The sequence below is a fragment of the Xenopus laevis genome, chromosome 7S, assembly GCF_017654675.1.
Source record: "Xenopus laevis strain J_2021 chromosome 7S, Xenopus_laevis_v10.1, whole genome shotgun sequence".
Lineage (NCBI taxonomy): Eukaryota > Metazoa > Chordata > Amphibia > Anura > Pipidae > Xenopus > Xenopus laevis.
The window spans coordinates 59,235,883-59,250,168 of NC_054384.1; the positions used below are offsets into that span (position 1 = coordinate 59,235,883).

The 14,286-nt window shown below is 40.0% G+C and overlaps 1 long non-coding RNA gene across 1 annotated transcript; it reads right to left on the reverse strand.

The window, feature by feature from the left end:
• Positions 1-1,739: 1,739 nt before the first annotated feature.
• Positions 1,740-7,721, reverse strand: LOC121396422. The gene is made up of 2 exons (XR_005963035.1): positions 7,496-7,721; positions 1,740-3,433 (listed from the first exon to the last, which is right to left on the reverse strand). It is a non-coding gene; the product is annotated as an uncharacterized LOC121396422 (long non-coding RNA).
• Positions 7,722-14,286: the final 6,565 nt, after the last annotated feature.

A 14,286-nucleotide genomic window follows, 5' to 3' on the forward strand; every position in this document is an offset into this window, starting at 1 on the left:
GCCACCCCTGACCGCAACTTCGGATTTTAGTGAATTTGCGGAGCACTGGCGAAACTACGCCTGGCGAAGTGTGGCGAAGTGCGGCGAAGTTACGTCTGGCGCAACTACGAATCTTAGTGAATTTGCCCCTGTATCCAGTATTATATGTACAAAATGCTACTACATATTGTACACTGATATATCTTTCTACAAAACAGTAACATAAAAAAACAGTAAAACGCTTTAGTTGAATAGGGTTTGTGCTGAAAATACATTTCAAGTTTTAATGGGTAAAATATAAATGTAAAGCCATGTTCTCCTTGGTTTGTACAAGCTCAATTTAAAAAGTCAACAATTCACTGCATACCCTATTCATTATTAAATTAGAAGGGGGGGTATATTGTCCCTTTACGGTCCTACTGAAAATGGAAACCAAAAATATTGAGGGGGCGCTTATAAATAAAACATTGGTAATAAGAATGCCAAATATCTGTTAGGAAAGCATGTAAACGTATGGGAACATACTGTATATGTTACACTTGTGGGGCCATTAAGAATCACAATAATTTGCATAACGTTACATGAAGTGTAATTAGGCTGACACATTATTACCAGTAAAATAAGATAGTTGTTTAATAAAATAAGATCCACACTTTTCTTGCAACTGAACACCAGAGTGTATTATTAACAGCATCAGTTAGTCTTGTTTATATTAATTACACAGAGCTTACTTCACACCATTAGTTTTTAAATTGAAGCAGTGCAGTAAGAGACAGATACATGGTGCTATCTTTGGGCAGTAGCAAAACTAGATGTTTAGCGCCCCATAACATTGCTAAATTGACCAATTATACCAAATATATTGAAATCGTTCACTAATTGCGGTCTTACGGGGCCCTCTACAATCCTGGGCACCCCTAAAATAACACGGTCTGCTTTCTCTGTAGTTATGCCCCTGATTCTATGGGTTCCTCTATACCTTCACCATGGATTCAACCTCAATAACCCTTGTGGCCTCTTTATCTCTCACCCTATGTTTGTGATCCCTGTGCATGTTGACATAACCTTGGTGGACCCGATAATGTTCTTCATATTAATGTACTTCTGTCTCTCACTCTCTAATATGAGCTCCAAGAAATCTATCATCTCAATACATGGTCTGACTACTCAGAAGCACAGATAGATCAATGACTTTCAGATGTGTACCCCTAATGATGTATTCTCTATAATAGCATGGTACTCAACAGATCAAAAACAAATAACACATGAATGGACCAACCTATTGGTCATGAATCTGTGAACTTAAGGTGGAAATATACGGGAAGATAAAGCTGCCGATATCGGTCCTTTAGACTGATTTGGCAGCTTATCTGCCTATGTATGGGGCTTCCAAATGGGTATGCCTGTCAATCTTTGGCCTGAAATCGACCAAATATCGATCAGGGATGTTTGATTTTTCTATATGACCGGCTAGTCGATGCGGTCCTCATCCCGTTGGCGCCCATTTCCTTCATTATAATGGGATCATTTGGCCCTAGGGATGAATGATCTGATTAACCCAATATCAACCTGCTTTTGGTGGGCATATCAGTGAAAGATTTGCTCATTTGGCGATCTCACCAAACGAGCAGATCTTATTGTGTATGGTCACCTTTATTAAGCAAACCAAAATGTGAAATACACAAACCCTTATATAGCTACCTGCAGAAAAAAAATTGGATCCAGAAATAGAGATGTGGTCATGGCAAGATGGATCATAATAGGTTTTCAAAAACTTTATTTAATAACGGAAACCTAAGAATACCAGTGTGATGGTACTCAAATCTGCGAAGCACAAGGTAGTTTTTAAAGTATTAAATACAAAAACAAATGGCAACACCAGAACTTAGATGATTATAATATTATGAAGCAAGGTGATCAAGAGACAGGTAGAATGAAATTAGAATTGCTTGACATAATAACCAAGTTGAAGTTTATGTAGCCATTGTTCAAATAGATCTGGACCTCAGCTTCTCAATCTCAGATCTCTAAATAGCTGTTCATTTCTAAGTGAGAAATTAATTGAGTTTTAAAAAGAGGCTAAATTACAGGAAAATGAGCTCATTATAGCTACAAGAAATGTATTCTGATTTTTCTGAGGTCTTTTAAGGTTCATGCTGGGATGTAGGGAAACAATACATTACATCTAACCTAACTTCAAGGCAAGAAATTGGAAATTTGCTGGATAGCCAAGATGTTTTCATTGTGACTTAAATAACACTGCAGTATATTCATCAACAGAAACATTAAAATGAAATTATGTGGCATTAATTAAGTTCTAATGAGGTTAGCTGGTACACTTTCTGACTTCCTATAGCTCATGAAATGGCAATAATCTTATTTAAAAAGGCTTATACATAGTCCAGAAACTCTCCAAAACCCACAGTTTAATTTGAATAGACACACATTCTAACAGAGGGATGCTACAGTCACAAAATAAGTAAAACAGAAACAGTATGAACCGGCTAGAGATTTGGGTAGTAAAAATAAAGAATATGTATCCTTGAGATAAAAAGCCTAATTTATGAATCAGACACATTTCCCTACATCACTTTGCAAAAGATATAAAGCCAAAATAAAGCTTTATATCTTTTGCAATCAGCACAACGAGACACAGATCTGTTCAGCCTGCTTCCTGTTCCCTGACTTCTTTGTCCCTGGAACTACATTCCACATTTCATATTCATGTTTTAAGTGAAGTGATATAATGACAATTGCCAGACCCGGACTGGCAAACTGTAAGTTCTGGCAAATGCCAGAGGGGCTGCTGTAAGACGCCATAGACAGTCACTATTTATTGGGCTGGTGAGGGGGGACTATTTAGGCCATGCTGTACTTGGAATGCCAGGAGCTGTTTTGACTCCCAGTCCAGACCTGACAATGGCCATCACCGGTCCAGACAAAAAAAGTGGGAAAGACAAAAAAATATGACATGCCTGCAGTTTACAAAACCGGGTGGGAATTCTGGGGGCGGGGCATGGTCCCCTTGCCCCCCCCCCCCCCCGGTTTCAACACTTGTGATTGCACATATTAATTTTTATGAAACGGTTGCAAGTTGTGACATTTTTAGATCGCAGTCTGTATCACATATGGCAATACAACTGAATTATTGTGTATCTGTTGCACCTAGGGTTGCCATCTTTTTAGTTCCTGGAAACTGGGCAGGGAGCAGGGCAGATGACATTGGGGGCTGGGCCAGTGACATTGGGGGCAGGTCAGTGACGTTGGGAGGGCAGTCAATGACGTTGGGGGCAGACCAGTGACGTTGGGGGCAGGACTGATGATGTGGCGATTATCGATTGGCTGATCTCCATGTCATTAACTTCAATTTAAAATTTGGAATTCCAGACAGGAACTTTTCACCCGAACAGCCCTTCCAAAAACCAGCCTGTCCACGATGTCCTCTATTTGACACCTGAAAACCACAAAATCTCTGGATTATTAAACAAAACCCAGCACAGATCAGTTTATCAACGGGACATCTACTATTGACTTCTTCATGAACTCAGCAGGTCTGAGTTGGGGTACTTTTTTATTCAGACTTTTATCACCATCAGACTTTAATAAATCCCAAAAAATAATGTTTTTTTCCCTATGAAAAAATGGTGGCATTACCCTTTAAAAGTTGATAAACAACCGCTTAATGTTTCAATTATTTTTAGCAGACATAAGGCATGACGTTACAGAAAACTCCAGGTCCAGAGCATGCTGGCTAACAGGTCCCATACCTGTATATAATATATTTTAATACACTGTTTCTTATCGGTATTGATAAGAAACAAGTTCAAAAGAAGATTTTTTTTATTCAGTTCCTCTAATCTTTTGAGGCATGTTGTTTATGTGATTTTAACTCCATTACCAATCCATAGCAAGCACCTTTCCATGGACAGATGGCGTGTGTTTGAACTGGATCTTATGGTGGGCACTGCCATTTTGTCCACTAATTGAGAAGTTCCAGGACATCAGATGGGAAGGTGTGTTGACCTACATGCCTATGGAAATAGGTTGGTAAGAAGAGATTTCATGCCATACAGAGTGCAGGAAAACTGAAGGGCATCTACTGTATATACAAGTGATCAGAGGACAAAGAATGGCAGCATTGATGTGAGCGAAGCTTGTAGAGTCTGCATATTAAAGAAAGTACCTCAGAAGCAAAGGCCCCTTGTCCCACATACAAGTGTTTCCACTGCACACTTGCTAAAAGGTGTCAATACAGTGGATAAAGATGTCCAAGTGAAAGTCTTAACTGACATTGTTTTTTGTGAGTACTTTAAGGAACTGCTGATATTTAGAGCAGATACTTAATTTTGCTTGGCAAAAGCCCATGTATCCAGTTAAACTTTTTTACATGTTTCTTTTTATTGTTGATGACAACTTCCTGACACACTTTGATATAGTGTTTGGTAAGGGATGGTCATTTCTCTTTCTCTATTTAACCAGGTGGATATTTACTTTGAGCCTGGGATCAACAAGGCCCAGCTTAGGTTCTGCCCTAGAGACTAGTGATGGGCGAATTTTTGACCTCATTTTTGATGCTGGCGCACATTTTTTGACGCCGACGCCAGTTTTTTGACGCCGGCGCCCGTTTTTGACGCAAATTTTTGCGGGCGTTTCGCAAATTTATTCGCTGGCGGCGAATCGCGCAAATTCGATGCAAATTCGCGCCTGGCGAATAAATTCGCCCATCACTACTAGAGACCCTATCTCTAGACCCTACCTCTAGAGAATGAGGTATAGCTAGTGTACAGGATAGAAACTGTTATATGAAGTTCTAGGGGAATAAGACAGTAAGCTGTAGCCAGTAAGAACAGCCGTGTGCTCCACTAAGAAGGACAGAAGTGAGTAGCTCTCCCCTAAGCTCTGCTTGCCTAAGTGAATGGAATGCAGCACTAACAAAAGGATCCATCTGTATTCGATCCCTGTTCCTCTTCTACAGTATGGGATCTGGACCACATGAGGTATTAACAACCTAAAAGGTGAACCTATCAACTCCACAAGCTATTTCTACAGTGGTGCAACCATTGCTGTCTCTACAAACACCTGTGATTGCATCTGGAATTTATTCAGCAACCTCAACTATTGTGAGCAACAAACCCTTGTGGCACTTTCAATTGAATAACGCCTTTGTTATCTGTTTATGAAAAATCACCTGGTGTCCACTATCCAATGTTTCAGTCACATAAAGTGACCTTCCTAAGAACACCTTTTGTCCCTGAGGAAGGTCACTTTTTGTAATTGAAACACTGGATTTTCATTAAAAACATTTTCGCTTTGTTGCTAAGACCTGTGGGTGTGGCATTCTTTGTTAAATTGTTTACAATTCTTATCCAGCACCTATGCATTTGATTTCTGTAGGTGTGCTCTCCTTTGTCGTATGGGACCTGTTATCCAGAATGCTTGGGATCTGGGTTTTCCGGAATTTTGATCTCCCTACTTTGTCTACTAAAAAATCAATTGAAGACCACGTAAACCAAATAGGATTGTTTTAAGCCAATAAAGATTAATTATATCTTAGCTGGGATCAAATACAAGGTATTTTCTAAAACAAAGATAATAATTTGATCAAATTCAGTTATTTGCCTATAATGAAGTCTATGGAAGATGGCCTTCACATAATTCAGATCTTTCTGGATAATGCGTTACTGGATAATGGATTCTATACCTGTGCAGGGGTCCTTTTATTAGGAGGAAACGTTTACCCAAATCTCGACAAACGACAGTTCTGACCAGTCTACTGACTCTGATTTAGGAAAAGCCCCAAAATCTCAGATCCTTTTTTAGGGGGTCACAACAAGCTCAAAGAGGGAAATAGGCAGGGGAAGAGAAGGCGAAGGCACGTCAGAAGGAGCGGCCACAATTCCAAGAGGAAAGCCACCCCGAGCCAGGAGAATGTGATTTTTAATTTGACCCAACACTTGCTTACTCCTGGGGAGACTTCTTTACTCAATAAGGGCTTGTCTTTTGTTCCCCGACAAAAAACAGATACTTTTGAATTGCTGACTGACATACACAGATTTAAGAGGAAATTAAAACTCAAAGAACACTTTAGGGACACCCCAGACCAGACTATTTGAGCCTTTAGAGGGGAAAGCACTTTTGACCGTCCTAAAACACCAGCAGCAATTCTCACCTTTACTAAGGTACTAAACAAGGAAGCTGTGTTTTCTACCAAACATTGATGGCTGTTTCCCAACCTACAAGGGAGACAAAGACCTGGTGATCAGAGCCGCTGATAAAGGGGGTTTGATGGAGTTACTAGATTACATATACTATCGGGAACAGATTATGTCACAATTATATGACTTGTCCACTTACAAAGCTCTTACATGTGACCCCACTTTAAAGTTCGAAGATGAACTCGATAACTTTCCTAATGTGGCATACAATGTGGGGTGGATTGACAGAGATGCATTGCAATATATGACAACCGATTATATACACATTGCTTAAGGTACATAAGTCCCTGTATGCAACCCTGGGGCAGACCTATTATCTCGGCCGTGGGATCATTATACCAATCTGTTTCCACATTTACTGACTTTTTTCTGCAATCCCATGTTATGTCGATGCCATCCTACACACAGGACTCCACACATGTGATCAAAAAATTGTATGACTTAGGGGAAATCCCTGCCGATTGTCTCTTAAGCTGGTCATACACTATAAAATCCACTCGTTTGCCAAATTGGTCTAAAGGACCGACATCGGCAGCTTTAGTCTGCCCTGTATGGCCACCTTCAGTCACCATGGATGTCAAAAGTCTTTTTACGGTCATCCCACACAACCAGGGGATCGAGGCATGTAGGAGAGCTTTGTCCAGTGGCAATGATCACCAGGTACCATGTGAATTTTTATTACAACTGCTCGAGCTCACACTAACCAGAAAATTTTTGAGAATGCTTTTTGTTTACAGGCCTCAGGGGCGGCTATGGGCAGTGTCCTGGCACCTTCATATGCTAACCTCTACATGCTACTCACTCTATGCCATCATGTTAAAGAAATTTATATTTTTGACTTAAATATATACAAACACGAGGGGCGCCTAGGCACCAGATTGTTTCCCAAATCAAAACTCCATTCTACATGCATCTAGTAACCACCCACCAGCTACAATTAGGGGTATTTCCTACTCCCAGTTTATACTTTTATTTATATGATCAGGAATTTGATAGATTTCTGGATAGAGGTTATGCGCGGGACCTTTTTGAAACTCAGCTTAATCGTGCCATGCAACATACTCAAGCCTCTTTACTTCAAAAGGCAAACGTCATCCCAAAAGTGTGGGTCACCACTAATCTTCACCACTACATTTACAGCATCAGCCCATGACTTTTTCTAAGAAGGTCAAATATAATTGGCTTATGGTCAACATGGACAAAACATTATCCCTACATCAGTCCCCTACACCTATGATGGGCTTTAGACGCAATAAAAATTTGAAAGACATGCTGATGATGATGGATTTCAAGGGACATACCTCTGTTCCCTCTAACTGGTTGTCTAAACATAAAAAATGGAGTGCTGATTGCACAACTTGTAGTTGCTTGCTCAGTGGACCGGAATTTCCTCACCCCATTCTGCAAAAGACATAAAATTAACCACAGACTAAGCTACTTCAACTTTTGTGGTTGATATCATTACATGTCCCTGTGGCCTAAACTATGTGGGCAAAACTACCACCACACTTAGAGAACGTATTAGTAACCATCGCTCGGCCATCAGTAAGGCCCTCAAAGAGGGTGAAAAGGGTGAAGTGGCAAGCGCTGGCGAAAAATTCGCCAGCGGGACGTCATTTCGGCAGAGAAGGAGATAGACTCTGGCGCAACTTCACACTCTAAAGGCAGGCGATTTTTCGCTGTGGCAAAAGAGCGTTACTATTCAAATTCAAGTTTTTGATTTTACTGACCGTTACCTCTATCGCCAGACTTGCTTTCGCCACCTCAGACCTGGCGAAGTGCAATGGAGTAGATAGGAGTTTGTCAAAAAAAAGTTGAATTTTTTTCTAAGTCCCCAAAATGCTGATGTCTTTCCTTTTTACAGGGTGATAGGCTGAAAAAATTTTTTTTGGGGTGCCCTCCTTCCCCCCTACATTTGATAACATATAGCACCTAAACTACTGTATACTGTGGGCAAATGTGTAGGGCAGGTTCCCTGCCTTGTCTAGTGTAATTTATTTGCTGCAGTATATACGGCCATTGTACTGTTACTGCACGCCATATGCAAATTAGCGAACACTAGCATAACTTCAAACTGCTAATCGTATTTTCACTAACGCAACTTCGGAAGCATTCAGTATCATGTGCGCAACTTCGGATCTCCGTGAATTAGCGTTGTCCAGGCAAATTTACGCCTGGTGAATTGTGCCAAGCCAGCGCTGGTGAATTTTTTGCTGGTAAGAAAATTTGCCCTATGATTCCCCATGACCCTGATAACACCTTAATTTTCTTTAAGGTATGTCAGGCTCTGCTGGGATTCAAGCCAGGGACCTTTGGGTTTCTGGCTCAATGCCTTAACCATTTGGCCAGGTGAGCAGACTGTAGGATTGCTCACTATATGTTACCTGGCCTTTGCAGCCCCAGCCCAGCAGTATCCTGTTTGGTTTGCAGTCAGTCAATCAGGGCTGACTTTGCCCTATTTAAGGCCAGCGCTTCGAACACTCCTTGCCTGAGCACTGGTTCCCCATCCTAACAGTGCAGCATTGTCCCTAGCTATGGGTTCCTGTTCTAGCCTCCTTCCTATTCCGCCTTACCCATCTTGTCTGAACCCTTCCCTGACTTGTTCTACCTGGCTCTGAATCTTGTCCTGTCTTGATCTGCTCTGGTCCTGCTTTAAACCTTGATCTTTCTTTGCTTTAACCTTGCTTTGACCTTGCCCTGCCCAGCTTTCCTTACTATTCTGAATCTTGCTCTGCTCCAAACCTGATCTTGCCTTGACCTGACCTTGTCTTTCTGGTTCCTGCTTTCTGTTCTGACCCGTACACTGTCTTTATTTTCCCTCCTCTCGCTCTGCATCTTGCCCTGCTCTAGTCCTCTCCTGCAATCTGCTCCAGTGCTCTCCTGCTATCCGCTCCAGTCATATCTATATATATCTATATATCTATATATCTATATATCTATATTTATGTATTTATTATACTGTATATACAAGAGTATAAGCCGACCCGAGTATAAGTCGAGGTACTTCATTTTATCTACGAAAACTGGGGAAACTTATTGACTCGAGTATAAGCCTAGACACAACTACAGCCCTGTCTCCCAGCAGAGCACATTCCGCCAAAGTGACCCCCCAGTGATCAACCGGACTTTGATGGTGACAGAGAATTGCCAAAAGGATTACTGTGCATTGTCCCACTGTCCCACTACCATGTGCAGAGGGTGCTGTGTGATATTGTCATCACTGTTAGTCCTTCATATAACCAACAGAGGGTACTGTGTGATATTGCAGTCACTGTTATTCTTTCATATAACCAACAGAGGGTGCTGTGTGATATTGCAGTCACTGTTATTCTTTCAAATAACCAAGAGATGGCACTGTGTGATATTGCAGTCAATGTTATTCTTTCATATAACCAACAGAGGGCCACTGTTATTCTTTCCTATAACCAACAGAGGGTGCTGTGTGATATTGCAGTCTCTCCCCAAGCAAACTGTTGGTATAGGAATGATTAAAAGTGACTGCAATCTCAGCTACTGCCCACTGACTCGAGTATAAGCCAAGGTAGACTTTTTCAGAACATTTTGGATGCTGAAAAACTCAGCTTATACTCGAGTATATACACCCATGTAGAAGAATGCTGAAGCATACCCACCAGGTTGTTTTTTTTTCAAATTGAAGCTTGTTTATTAGATTGATGTTTCAGTCCACGTAAGGACCTATAAAAGGTCCCTGCATGGACCAAAACGATGATCTAATACAGGGGTCCCCAACATTTTTTACTCGTGAGCCACATTTAAATGTAAAAAGAGTTGGAGAGCAACACAAGCATGAGAAAGTCCATGGGGATGTCAAATAAGGGCTGTGATTGGCTGTTTGGTAGCCCCTCTATGGACTGGCAGCCTCCAGGAGGCTCTGGTTGGCAGTGCACCTGGTTTTTATAAAACCAAAACTTGCCTCCAAGCCTGGAATTCAAAAATAAGCTCCTGCTTTAAGGTCACTGGGAGCAACTTCCAAGGAATTGGTGAGCAACATGTTGCTCCCGAGCTACTGGTTGGGGACTACTGATCTAATAAATAAGGAATGGCTGTCTCCCATGTACTCAATTTTATCCAAATAATCCAAATGTCTAAAAATGATTTCCCTTTTCTCTGTAAAAATAAAACATTACCTTGTACTTGATCCAAACTAAAATATAATGATTCCTTATTGGACGCAAAACCAGTCTATTGGGTTAATTTAATGTTTAAATAATTTTCTAGTAGAATTTAGGTATGAAGATCCAAATTACAGATAGCTCCATTATCCAGAAAACCCCAGGTCTCAAGCATTCTGGATAAACGGTCCTATACCCGTATATACATTAAAAATTAGAAATTTAAGAAAATGCTATTTAATGTCTTTGGCTTTATATTATTCACTGCCCCTTTAGCAAATATGTGATCCAGTGTACTCTCTCTAGCTGTGGTGATGATAATTTAAGTTTGAATAATAAATAGCAACAACACAGTCTGGGTGTGTGGAATATATGCTAAAGTAAGTGCAACATCTATTAAAATGTATTCCTTTACATAAAACAAATGGTTTAAAGTTTAATAGCTAAAGTGTGGACTGCTACTCTAAACGCCAGGAACTCGCTGCCACCTTCTGGTAACACTTGAAATGGTAACCATGAAAATGTTAGAACTAGATAAATCTCTCTATGGATTTTATTGCCATAATTTTCAGGCAGAGCTTTACACTTGGGTCTATAAACTCTTAGTTATTTCCACATTTATCTCCACCGTCAGCCTTCCTGCTTTTAAAGTATGATGATGTTTGATTTTCACAGAGATGTCATTTTTTACACCTAGCCATTATAACTTTCTGATTTCAATGTTCATGAACTGACATTTTGGCAAAACGACTGTACAAGCAATACTTCTGTTACTATAGATTGCAAATTAACATTGAATATTTTCCCATACCCAATGAAAATTCTCAACACAATAAATAAGGAGAAGATTTCCATTTTTCAGCTAAAGTTAAAACAGTGTCCATCAGTCATTTTTCTAATGTCTATCTTAATTTGAGCACTGTAAAAATGGAACAAAAATCGGGAGCTTTTTTTTTTCCATCCTCCAGCATTAAAGAAATCAATCAAAATTTTTCAGTTTACCAGGGTTTGTCGTATCACAAATAAACCTTCTTTACAGGAAAATGATCTCACCAAAATGCGATTCAAATTAAGAGATAGAGAGCTGTTAGATGACCGGTCACGTGGGCTCCTCCACTTGCAGACACAAGGAGCTTAAAGATGCCACTACCAATCGTGCCGGTTTACTCACACGGAGATAAGCTTGAGAAAGGGTGCAGCGCCTGAAGCTCCCAAAGGTGAACAACCCCTTTAATAAAAAAAAAATGGTAAAAAAATAATATTTGAATAGCTCGAACATCCCTCAGATAAGCTTTAATAGAAAACCTTTTTATGCTTAGGTTATTTATAAAATGTAGCTTTGTTGATCTCTGCAAGAATCAAATTAAATGTGTTTTAAAACTGCTTAATGGTTTAGAAATGTAAGGTATTCTATCACATACGCTAAGAGCTTCAGACTTTCAAGGCTGCATTATTAAAGATTTGTATGAAAGTGTCATATCAAACTATTAAAGATACAGTACGTACCAGTGCCATTATTACAGTTTGGTCATGGTGAGAAAGGCTAATATAATGGATTTCTAATGTCTTTCATGAACTCATGTGTTTACTTACAGAGTATTGCAATACATTGCATTCCAAAAGAACAAGATCTTGCTGAGCAAATAAAAATACATACAGGAATCTCACAATGCTTTGAGCAGAAGAATCTCAAATAAAACCTTCCCGTCAAGCATCATATTTGTAATAGACCAAAATCAAAATCATTTTACACTATACCTATATATGTTTACTATTCTCTATCATTATTTAGTATTTTAGGAAAATTGATATAGTACATTGTCTCATTTGCTTTTGCTCATTATTGTCAGTTTTGTTCTGACAGATCAGAAAGGCACAGGGGTAATAACTGGCTCAAATGTGCATTTTATATGTTTATGTTGTAAGGGGTAGTAAACATAAGTATATTTTATGTAAATACAATAGTCGTTGTTATTCCAGTAATCAGATGGCTGGTAGGTAGAGAATCCCCTTAAGGAGGTTGTAAAGGGGTTCTCCGCTGTGACACCAGATTTCACTTAGGTTTTCTACATAAGGATAAAGGCACGTGGGGGTATATTTATCAAAGAGTGAAGTTAATAGTGAAGTTCCGCCACTAGAGTGAAATTCCACCACTTTCCATTCATTTCTATGGGATTTTTAAAGGCATATTTATCAAAGGGTGAACTTTCACTTTCACCCATTGATAAATATGCCTTTCAAAATCCCATAGAAATGAATTGTGAGCTGCGGAATTTCACTCTAGTGGCGGAACTTCACTCTTTGATAAATTTACCCCTAGTGAGATTTGTCACCTACATTTAAGTTTAGGTTGCCATAGGAGACAATTTGAGGCGACTTTAAGAAAACAAGGCACAGCATATATTTTCCCATCTGGATTTACTTTATTTCAGATAGAAAAGCATTTCTGGGAGATCTGATGCCCACAGTAGTGGAAAATTAAATGTGGGCAACAATTCTCCCTGTGTGCGATCCTAAGAGGGAGAGCCGTCAGCGCATGCGCGTGGTGACGTACGCGCATGAGCAACTCCATCTGTGCGCGCAAGAGGTGCGCCGGAGTAGGGGCGGGGGGCCAGAGTAAGGGGCAGCTGGACAGCAGTCCCATTAGGTCTGGGCCCCCCAGTCTGACCCTGAATGCATTTGTGGTACACCACATTACAATATGCCTAAATTGGCTTTGAGACATTAACGGCATATTTATTATGCTGTGTAAAAAAATAGTGGGATAATACACCACACATTGCCAGGATTCACCATGTAAAAAACGGTGTCAACTTTTTACATATTTTTTATGAGAGTGACTTCCATTGGAAGCAATGTAAAATAACGGCATCAAATCTGCCACTCGCATGCCGTAAAATTACACACATCCTAATAAACTTGCTGTTTATTTTACACAGTTTTTAAATGAGACATTAAACAGAATAAGAAAGTCCTCAGAATCTTTATCCCATGGGAATGTAGCAATACATTATATATGGCAGCTTTATGACATCCAGATCAAAACTGTAAGGAACCTAGCTAGCGTCCGATTCGCTCACATCGAAACACTTCAGCAGGCGTAGATTTGCCAGGACAACGCTAATTCAGGGTGCCGAACCCTGGCGAAGTTGCACTATCGTTCCTGCGGCAATCAAAAGCGAAGTTGCGCTAGCGTTGGCTAATTTGGGGGAAGTTAAAGTTGAATGGACGTATATGTTGCAGCAAATACATCACTCTACACAAGCCCGGGAAACCTTAATAAAAGAAAATAGAGTTGTTATATTGCCCTACACATGAGCCCAGTGTATAGTTTATGTGCCATATGTTAGGAAATGTAGGGGGGAAACTGGGTACCCCAGAAACAATTTACGACCTTTTGCAGCCTATCAGCCTGAAAAATGAAAAGTCGCCAGCGTTTTTTGGGACTTAGAAAATTTTTCAACTATTTTTTGAGGAAGCCCTATCTATTCTATTGCACTTCGTCTGGTCTGCGGTGGCAAAGGCAAGTCTGGCGCAAGAGATAATGTTGAGTAAAATCTGCATCTTAGTGAATTTGCATAGTTACGTCCCTCAGCAGAGTGCAACTTTGCCAGGAGTAAGAGAGCGAATTACCACTAGAGTCTATGTCCTTCACTAGAGAAGTTATGCCAGCGCCCATTAGTAAAACGGTGAAGTAACGAAATTAAGTCACGCCGGCAAATTTTTCGCTAACGTTAGTCACTTTGCCCTTTAGTAAATCTGCCCCAGAGAGTTGCCTATTTTTTTTTAAAAAAAAAATACTGGCTTTCTTATACTTTTATCATTCTACACTTTTTATAAAATTTATATCAAGCTCAATTTTTAAGGGCCAGGCCAATAAAATACCAGCCAGATGGCAGCCCTAAGTGGATGCGAGGATATATTTTTCATGAATCCTAACCATGATCTTACAGACAACA